Raw genomic sequence first — 10,944 nt, 5'->3', positions numbered from 1 at the left:
GAAAATGACAAGTGATTAAATGTATGAATATGAGTGTGGTAAAATGTTAATGGTCAATTGTGGTAATTAAAAGAAAGAACATTATGGGTTCTTAAGATGGTCCTTCAAATGTGAAGGTAATTTTTTGCCATCAAAGTGGTATGAAAGGTTATTGGGCGCATTGGATTGGTGCAACCCAATTTGAAAGTTTTGCAAATCCTTCATCAAAATAATGAAATACAAAGTGGTAGTACATTGAGTACTTTTAGAGTGATGTTGAGGTGGATCAAATAAATTTGATAATGTCAAAGTATGACTAATAAGAACTTATGGAGCATGTACAAATGGTTGTGGTCATTTCTTGAAGAGAATGTGACTTGTGTTCGTATGGATAAGGACATGTTCATGTATGGTTGGATAAATGCCACATCTCACCTCCACGGGAGGTTTGAGATATTACATTTTTTTTTGACATAAATGGTCATTTTGGTCATATACTTTGAGTAATACACAAATATTGTGGTATATTTTATTATGATCTATTGGAGGAAGAAAGAAAGAAATAATTATTTTCTATAAAGGTTGTGGTCATGACCAAAAATAAATGTTGCTGTGTGGCAACACAAATTTGTCATTTGTCAAGAAATAAGTCTTGCATGTAATAATTTTAACCATGACAGTAATAATAAACTTTCTCCTGAAGGAGATGGTCAACATAAGAATGGTGTTGTTAAATTTGTGGCAGTAGACAAAATTAATTAAGAGTTTCGGAAGGACTAATTTGTTACTATCCAGAAAATAAAAATAGTTCATATTATTGAGGTTGTAGTAAGTCTCAAATGAAACTTTTTAAGTTTCGGAGGAATTGAAAAAACTTATTATCTAGAGATTATAAATTATTGAAAGATTAAATATCTTCAGATTACTACAATCAAAGAAAGTTATGAATATTTACATAAAAGGTTACCTGTCTTTCTCTTGTTTGTTGAATAAAAATATGGGCATGATGAAGGAATCGCATGCAAAAGTAAACTCGAAGTTTACTAGAATAAATATCAGTTGGCATAATCGGTTGGCCATTTCGATTTAAATGTGATGCAAAAAAATTGAGAATTCACGTGGCTAAATGTTTCCAACATTCTATTTTGGTGTTTGTTCTCATGACAAAATGATAAGTGTATCAACTATGGTTGGGAATGTATCCCCTGAAATTATTTGGAACATATAGAAAGGTGAATATGGGCCCGTTCACCTGTCATATGGACTGTTTATTATTATCATTTTATAGATGCATCTATGGTATGGTCACATGTGCATTTGTATCAACTTATATATTGGTTTTTATAGGGTTGTTTGCTCGAATTATTAAATTAAGAACACATTTTCAAACTATAAAATTATGTTCATAATGATGGTTGGTTTAGCAGAAATTGTATGCCTCCAATTATAGCTAGACCTTTGATTAAGAAAACAAATCTCTCAAATGAAATTTAGTATGAGATGAGTTTATTTAACATGTATGCATCAAGCCAACAAGGTTCTCCCATCACAATCGGTTCAATGTCAGGAACCAAATAATTTTCATCTAAAAATTTGATATGTGGACATATGATTTTATTGCTCCACCAAGTACAAAGATGGATCCCCAAGTGAGATTGGGGGTAAATGTTAGATTTTCTAACATTAGGGTGAGATATGTTTAGCAGATGNCAAATCTCTCAAATGAAATTTAGTATGAGATGAGTTTATTTAACATGTATGCATCAAGCCAACAAGGTTCTCCCATCACAATCGGTTCAATGTCAGGAACCAAATAATTTTCATCTAAAAATTTGATGTGTGGACATATGATTTTATTGCTCCACCACGTACAAAGATGGATCCCCAAGTGAGGTTGGGGGTAAATGTTAGATTTTCTAACATTAGGGGGAAATATGTTTAGCAGATGAAAATTATGTCTGGGATGAATTATCTAGATCCTCGTTAATAAAAAGTGAACTTGAAGTTGAAGAGATAATTCATTTGCAAAATGTTGCAAATAATTTGCCAGATGTATTTGTTGACCCAATATATTAATTCAGCTGCAAATGTTTCAATAAATAGTCCTTGAAGGACATAGTCTATGGTACGCCAGGAGAGTGATAGACCAATCGATTCCAATCATAAAGCTCCTTGAGAAAGGAGAGAAGCAAATTATCAAAATGGTCATGATAATGAGGTAAGTGCTTTGAAAGAGCACTACGACATAACACTTCATAAAACCTTGACGAAGGTTCAGGTACCTGAAATGATGAAAAATGAACAGTTCTCAATAAGTTGTCGTATTGAAATTGAGTCAAATGATCGTCGATGGTATCTTTGATATGAAGTAGCACTCAATGCTATAAATGGTTACAAGGATCTTGAATTCAAATCTGTCATATAATGTGGACAGATAAATGATTGGCCAAAAAAAATGCACTATTCAAGTATATTTTGTTTCACTTAAAAAGTGATGTTTTTGAACTTATAGTTCATATATCAAAATATAATGTTAGTGTGGTATATATGATTCATTGTACAAAACTATAACCGTAAGTATAAAGTGCAGTTTGTGCCTCGGGACATAAAGAGTTTTTGCAAAAGTCCTGACATTATTTAATGTAGATATTTTCTCCAGTGGTAGATGCAATGAGACTTGTTTCAGTCGGGCAATAGATGAAATACTTGAATAGGTATGTCTAACTAGACGATGAAGGTTATATGAAAATTCTTGAAGGATATAAAAGGTCTTAAAGCAATTCCATTGAGTACTCAATGGTTCTGAGATTGCTTAACACCGAGAAATAATTTTTTTGATTTCATGAAAATGATTGAAAAATATCATGTATTAGGGCAATTGGTGCACTTACAGATTGCTGATTGTCCAAATACTAGAAGATTATTTGATATGCATAATGAAAGTTATGTGAAAAGATTGTCATATTATCATTCCAGTTATGCCAAGAAACTAACAAAGCAAGTGACTCAACACATATAGGATGTAAAAGATGAACTTCAATAAAATTGAAATGATCAATCTCCGAGTAAAAAATGATTTTATTATGTAGATGCAAAATATTTATTTGATCCGCATAAAGCTCGATCGCAAATGAGCTATTTGTTTACATATGGAGGCACAACAATAGCTTGGCATTCAAAGAATCAAACATTAGTAACCACTTCTTCAAATCATACATAAATAATATTGATTTATAAAGTAAGTTGGAAAGGTGTTTGGTTGGAATCATGATCTATCACATTCAGAAAATATATGATTTTTCTTTGGAAAAGGATATTCCAGCCACCATATACAAAAATAATAGATAGCTCAATTGAAGGGAGGATACAATCAAAGGAGATTACACAAAAAATATTTCACCAAAAAAAATTCACACGTGATCTTCAACAAAATGGTGAGATAGACGTTCAAAGACATGTTCAAGTTATAATCGTGTAAACTTATTCACTAAGAATTGCCAACATCAATATTTGAGAAGTTGTAATATAAGATTGGATGCATCGTCTCCGAGATATCAAGTAAAAATTTTACAAAGGGGAGAAAAATACATGTTGTACACTTTTCCTTAGCTGTGGTTTTATCCCAATTGGATTTTCGTGGTAAGGTTTTTAACCAGGCAACATTCAAAGCGTATTAAAAGATATGTGTACTCTTATTTCTTCACTACGATTTTCTCCCACAGAGTTTTTTCCTAGTAAGGTTTTAACGAGGCACATTATCTATGGACATCCAAAGGGGAGAGAGTGTTATAAAATATTATGGTATGGATATCCACTACACCAAGAAGTTACTATGAGTAATTATCTCCATTACTTCCCTCATTATGAAGATAATCTCCACCTTTATAACCAATATTCTTGTAACCTTTCACTTTCATAACTTCCTCCATTATATTCATGTTAATATCATGTTTATGACTAATCTTTTGTATGCCTCTATGTTAAACTATAAATAGAGGCATAAGTGTCATGTCCCGCCATTTCACAGTTCAAATTCAACACCGAAATAAGGGTGAAGAATCTAGAGTTGTGGGGAGGTTAGTAGAACACTCTAGAACTCCCTAGAGAATTTCCAAGAAAGCTTTAGAATTTTCTAGAATTTGTAGAGAATTCTAGAATGGGACCAAAGTGTAAACATTATAGGGACTTGCCAAGTAATTTTTAATTACACTTTAGCCCCTAGGTTGTAGTATAAATAGATGGGACATTCATTTGTAAGGCATCCAACAAATTGTAGCAATCTTCCAAGCTAATACAAAGCCTTCTTCCAAACTTTCCAAATCTTTCTAAGTCTCTTTACATTCTCTTAGCGATCTAGCTTCAAAGGGCTTACTTGAGCTAACAAGATCGTGAAAGATTCGTGAGTAAGTTTTTAAGTGCCGCACAGAACATTAGTGAGAACTCTAAGTCTGTGACAATGTGGTATCAGAGCAAAGGTTTGTACTAAGGGAATGGCTAACAAATGAGACGTAAACACCACTAGCACCACCAACGTACGTCTGGAGAGAGGAAAGAAGAACCGCAAGGGAAGAAAGCACCAAAAGGGTAATGAGGAAATATTACTCGACCCCACACCAAGCGAGGCACTAACATCTCATCCACCTTCGACCACCAAAGTAAGTGACGATGAACTTGGCGAGGAAGCCATTGACGTCATCGTCGGAAATGAGTGGATCGCAAGGGTTGAAACGACAAGGAAGGCTATGGAGATATTAGACTGGCGTTTGAACGTGGCTGATGGCAAGTTCAAGACTCTTGAGAACTTCACCCTTGAGAAGACCGACAACATCAGTAAGGAGTTAGAAGGACGTCAGTGGGCCGAGCTTGAGATGAAGGAGGCTATCACTTCCTTGGAGTGTCGGCTCATGGAGGTGTTGAGCACGATTGAGACCATGAAGGCCGAGATAAAAGCACTCAAAGAGGGCGTGGAAGTTGGAGGATCGTCTTCGTCCGACCGAGATAGGGAGGCCAATGTCGAGGCTCCCAAGACACCTATGTTCAAAGACGAACGTGACGCGCAAGAGCTGGAGAATTTCCTTTGGCATTTGGAGAATTACTTCAAGTGCAACAGGGTGTAGAATGATAAGAGTAAGATAAACACCGTTGTGTTGTACCTCTCGGAGATGGACGTGCTATGGTGGAGGCGTAAAGAGTTAGAAATAGGGAAGGGACTTTGCACCATCAACACTTGGGAGTAATTCCAAGTAGAGTTCAAGAAGGCTTTATTCCCTAACAATGTCATCTATGAGACGAAGCGCAAGTTGAGGGAGTTGAAGCAAACGGGCAGCATACGCGCATTCGTGAAGGAATTCACCACCCTCACGCGCTTCAGATTCCTAACCTCACGGATGATGATATGTTGTTCCACTTCCTGGATAGGCAGCAAAATTGGGGCAGGACGGAGTTGGAACGCCGACAGGTCAGGACTATCGATGAAGCCATCACGCAGGCCGAAGCTTTGACATACTTCAAGCATGAAAAGCCCAACAAAGCCAATAAGAGGTAGTCATGACCACGGTGGGGAAGATCGTGGCAAAGTCGAGGAACAGCGGCCACGTCCCAAGAATGATGATACCTATAGGTCCGATGACAAAAAATCTAGATGTCATGGCGACGCGGAGAAAAAGACAGAGCCTACCAAGAGGAACGGTTGCTACATATGTGGTGGGCCGCACGGCTATGCAAGGTGCCTCGAACTGAAGAGCATTGGTGCTATCCTGCGGGAAGGGAAGGAAAAGGAGGCACATGAGCAAAGACAAGGTGCAGAGATGATGAAGTTAGGCTTCATAGGNTGAAGCCATCACGCAGGCCGAAGCTTTGACATACTTCAGGCATGAAAAGCCCAACAAAGCCAATGAGAGGTAGTCATGACCACGGTGGGGAAGATCGTGGCAAAGTCGAGGAGCAGCGGCCACGTCCCAAGAATCATGATACCTATAGGTCCGATGACAAGAAATCTAGATGTCATGGCGACGCGGAGAAAAAGACAGAGCCTACGAAGAGGAATGGTTGCTACATATGTGGTGGGCTGCACGGCTATGCAAGGTGCCTCGAACTGAAGAGCATTGGTGCTATCCTGCGGGAGGGGAAAGAAAAGGAGGCACATGAGCAAAGACAAGGTGCAGAGATGATGAAGTTGGGCTTGATAGGAATATGCGGAGCTATCACCAAGAAACCAGGGAAGCCGAAAGAATATGGTGCGCAGTATGTCGACATTACGATCAATGGAAGACCTGTTCGTGCTATGGTCGACACGGGTGCAGAGGCCAATATCATGACCAATATAGCAGCGATAAGGTTGGGGCTGAGTTACAGTTCAAGTAACGCTCAACTCAGGATGGTTAATGCACCACTGACTCATGTGAGCGGAGTCGCGCATTAGGTGAGTGGCAAGGTAAGACCAACTTCATTGTCGCTCCTTTAGATCTCTTTGACATAATTCTTCGGCAAGAGTTCTTCTAGCAGTGCCACGTTATGATCGATCCGTACCTCTAACAACTCTTAATCATGGAGCAAGGAGGATCATACATGGTTCCCCTGGTTAAGGCACCGAAGACGGAAGGACAAGTCTGACTAACGGCCATGCGGCTCGAGATAAGCCTTAAGAAGGAGGAGTCGACATTCGTAGCCACCATTGCAAGTTTGAAAGAAGACAATAGTGCTAAAGGGTCCTTGCCACCATGCACTAGGAAGGAGAACAATACCGTGATTCCAAAGAAGCCGCCAATGCGCTTGCCTCATAGGAAGGAGGTAGAATAGAAGATCGAGCTAGAAGGGATAAAGAAAATGTTGAAGGAGTTGCACGAGGGCCTTGATAGAGTCAATGGACTAATGGTCGCGTATGCACAAGACTCGGATGCCTATGCAGCGGTGATGCGATGCGGTCGTCGCATCAATAGGTCGGGGAGAGTGTCATGTCCCGCCACTTCATAGTTCAAATTTGGCACCGGAATAAGGGAGAAAAATCTAGAGTTGTGGGGAGGTTAGTAGAACACTCTAGAACTACCTAGAGAATTTTCAAGAAAGCTTTAGAATTTCCTAGAATTTGTAAAGAATTCTAGAATGAGACCAAAGTGTAAATATTGTAGGGACTTGCGCCAAGTAATTTTTAATTACACTTTTGCCCCTAGGTTGTAGTTAAATAGAAGGGGCATTCATTTGTAAGGCATGCAACAAAGTGTAGCAATCTTCCAAGCTAATACAAAGTCTTCTTCCAAACTTTTCAAATCTTTCTAAGTCTTTCTTTACATTCTCTTAGCGATCTAGCTTCAAAGGGCTTACTTGAGCTTACAAGATTGTGAAAGATTCGTGAATAAGTTGTCAAGTGCCGCACGAAACATTAGTGAAAACTCTAAGTCTGTGACATAAGGGATCATATTGCATACACTTGAAATTTAGTGAACACTTGAAAGAAAGAAAGTTATTTTATATTGTTCCTTTTGTCTTATATCTTCTTGTCTTCCTCTTTATATTGTTCTTTTGTTTTAAAGTTTAACAATTATTTAAAAAAGGGGAACTATATTATCATTTTGGAATGGACAAATTTACAACCTATAGTATGTTCCATTCAGCTTACCAACTTATTGTTGGAAATCTTACGGGAGATATCTTTTACGAACACTTGTAGAAATTCTCATAGCTTGAAGCATGTCAAAGGGCACTGTCCTTAAGGATATTTCACCCTATATAGGTGTATCACTCAAAATTCAATAAGCTTTTCTAGTATAAATTAAAACCAAGAGGCAAAAACTAACAAAGATTCAATAGATAGAAAACTCACCACAATAAAATGGAAAATAATATAAGTTTAGCTTTCTGATTATTCCGCTTCTTCCTTCTCAATATTATACCTAAACAAGATTATATATAAAAAGGAAAATAAGCTGCCAACGTTTCAAAGGAATAGAAATTAAAGTATAGATATAAATATAGACGTTGCAACAGCCATATATCTTTACCAACTTTAATATTGATTTATGATATGATCAAAAAGATATTAGCACTCATTTAATAGAATAGATATAGATAATAATATCAATACTTCTTTGTGAGATATTAGAATCACTTTTCCAACACTTACAATATATTTTTGGGAAAAAGCTCAAATATGCTCCTCTCTAGTAGTTGATTGTTGAAACGGAATTGAAGAATACAATTATAAAAACAACAAGAGAAAAGTTTTCAAGTGCATCAACAATTTTTTCCTTTTGTCTAATTTGCATTCCTCTGTACGTTCTTTAGTTGGCGTTTATAGTGTTTGTTGATCTCCACTGTCGTCGCCAGAACCAAGCTTTAGAGTATATATAGTTGAATGCACTCTAGCTCCTTGCTCGGATTTTTGAAAATCTATAACTCTAATGGATCCTTTAGATTTGAAAATCTATAACCCAAAGCTTCTCTTTTTCCCACACACATTCCATAATAGTTTGCATATAGCAACCCTATTCTATTGTGCAACATTCATTATATTTAGTCCTCCCACGACTTGTGGTTTACAACACACTTTTGAGCAGTTGTAGCCTCCCCACATATGATAGGAATCTAGATGTGCAAACATTAATTTTCCCCAACATTTTCTCAATTAACGTCTCAACTTACATTTCTCGATCATATGATCGACAAGACAAACCAACATTGTTACTTTTAGTCATTTGTTGGTCAATATCATTCGCAACTATATTTTTATGCTCATAGACCATAACTCCTTTGATATTCTCGCAAATAATCATGTAACATTGTACAAGTTATGATAATTTTTCACTTGTGTGTCAATATCATATGGTTCATGCCTTGTTTCACTTTTGTGCAATTACACATTTTCAATGCATTGATTTTGTGCTAAAATTAAACATATTGGAAGTAGTGATTATCAAACATACACCACCAAATTTGGTCTTTTTCATATTAAATTGCTTTAAACATTTTCGTATATAGCTGAAAGAGAAGTTTTTTTTTATTATTATTATGAAAAACCAAAAAAATATTATTACTCCCTCTGTTCTTATTTGTATTCACCAAATCAATTCCTACTTTATCATTTATATTCACCAAATTTAAAGTAATAATAAATTTTATGTTCGTGAGAATAATAAATTTTAAAAGTAATAATGTGATTATTTATTTTATTTACATATGAAATAAATGGTTAGTAGATATAAATGGAAGTGTAGTTATTTTAACAAAATATAAACTATTACAGAAGCTCACGAAACTTTTAATTCATTCAGAAGCACTATTGCAGATTCTTTCAACCGGAAAGACGCTTTCATCATAACTATTTTTAGTTATTAACCGCTACAATACCCTTCTTCCTATTTAACTTCTCCTCCATTAAAATTGACCTCAAAACAAGATTCAAAAGAATTTCCACTCTTTTTTAATTGCTCAATTTCATATGCTATAATATTCTTCTCTTCCTGTTGTGTTCATGACCCACCATTTAACTGCTTTTTTAGTTACTATATTCAGTTACTTTATTTATTATTTTTCAGTATTGTTTTAGTTATGTACACTGTAAATTTAACATTTATTTTCTCTTAATTATTAATACAGAAATACACTAAAGCCCGTTTGGCCATGCGATATGGTATCATGATATGGAATCATGAGATGAAATTGAAGTTTTGTTTGAACATGCAAAATAGAATTTTTGTGTTGTATATTTTCTCATAAACATAAAAATCTCATAAGTTGTAAAACTATTAAAATAGCCCCAATTGTTTATTCAATCTTATCAAATAAACAAAAATTTATAAAATCGCATAATAAATTATTTCAAAGTTATTTGTTCTCCACTTAAGTAATTGTTTCATCTAACCTTAATTTAACTTAAATAATTGTTTCAACTAACTTTAAAAAAAATTGAACATAAATTGTAGTGTACTAGTCTTTAATATAATCCTCCCACATAGTACGGACAATTTCCTTATTTTGAACTTGCATTTCTCGATCATGTGACCGAGAAGACGAACCAACATTGTTACTTTGAGTCATTTGTTGGTCAATATCATCCACAACTATATTTCATGCTCATAGACCATAAATATTTCATCAGTACTTTGGTATTCTCGCAAATAATTATGTAACACTGCACAAGCTATGACAATTTTCACTTGTGTATCAATATCATAATGGTTCATGCCTTGTTTCAGTATTCTAAATTTATTTTTCCAAGCTCCAAAAGTCCGTTCAATCACATTGCGCAGATTAAACAGTTCTTTGGCATTTTGAGGCTCTCTTTCACTTCCTCGGTAATCTTGCAAATGATAGCGTAGTCCTTTGTATGGAGCTAAAAATCCTTTTGTGTTTCAAAAACCAACATCAACAACATAATATTTATCTACCAACAAACATTTTATAAAGAATTACTAAAAGCATATGTGACGTAAATGAGACAGCTTTGTATAAATAAATAATATTTATTCTAAGGATGTAATTTAAAGTTACCATATGGAGGAAATGGAAATTGTGACGTTGGTTCTACAAGTGCTCTTCAAGTTTTTATGATTGAGTATAAATAAGTATGCATTTAAGCCTATCCAACCTAACTTTCATATCAATTTATTAGAGTAAATGAAGAGAAGACTTTTCACTCCATGTTCAAATAGATATAACTATAGTTGTAATAAATACAAAACGGTAGAAGTAATAAATTAAGTGTTGGAGTGAATGAACATAACAAATTTATTACTCAACAATCGGTTGGTGTGAGTTAAAGTGACTATATGTTGGTGAGAATAATAAATTTTATGTCGGTGAGAATAATAAATTTTTAAAAGTAATGATGTGATTATAAATTTTATTTACATATGAAATAAATGGTTAGTAGATATAAATGTGGGTTGTTTTAACAAAATATAAACTCATGGATCAATTTTTGTATTAAAATATCTCAAATCATGATATGAAATTCCCATATAATTCCAT

The sequence above is a fragment of the Solanum stenotomum genome, unplaced genomic scaffold, assembly GCF_019186545.1.
Source record: "Solanum stenotomum isolate F172 unplaced genomic scaffold, ASM1918654v1 scaffold25951, whole genome shotgun sequence".
In the NCBI taxonomy this organism is placed as follows: Eukaryota; Viridiplantae; Streptophyta; class Magnoliopsida; order Solanales; family Solanaceae; genus Solanum; species Solanum stenotomum.
This window is presented reverse-complemented; position numbering follows the sequence as displayed.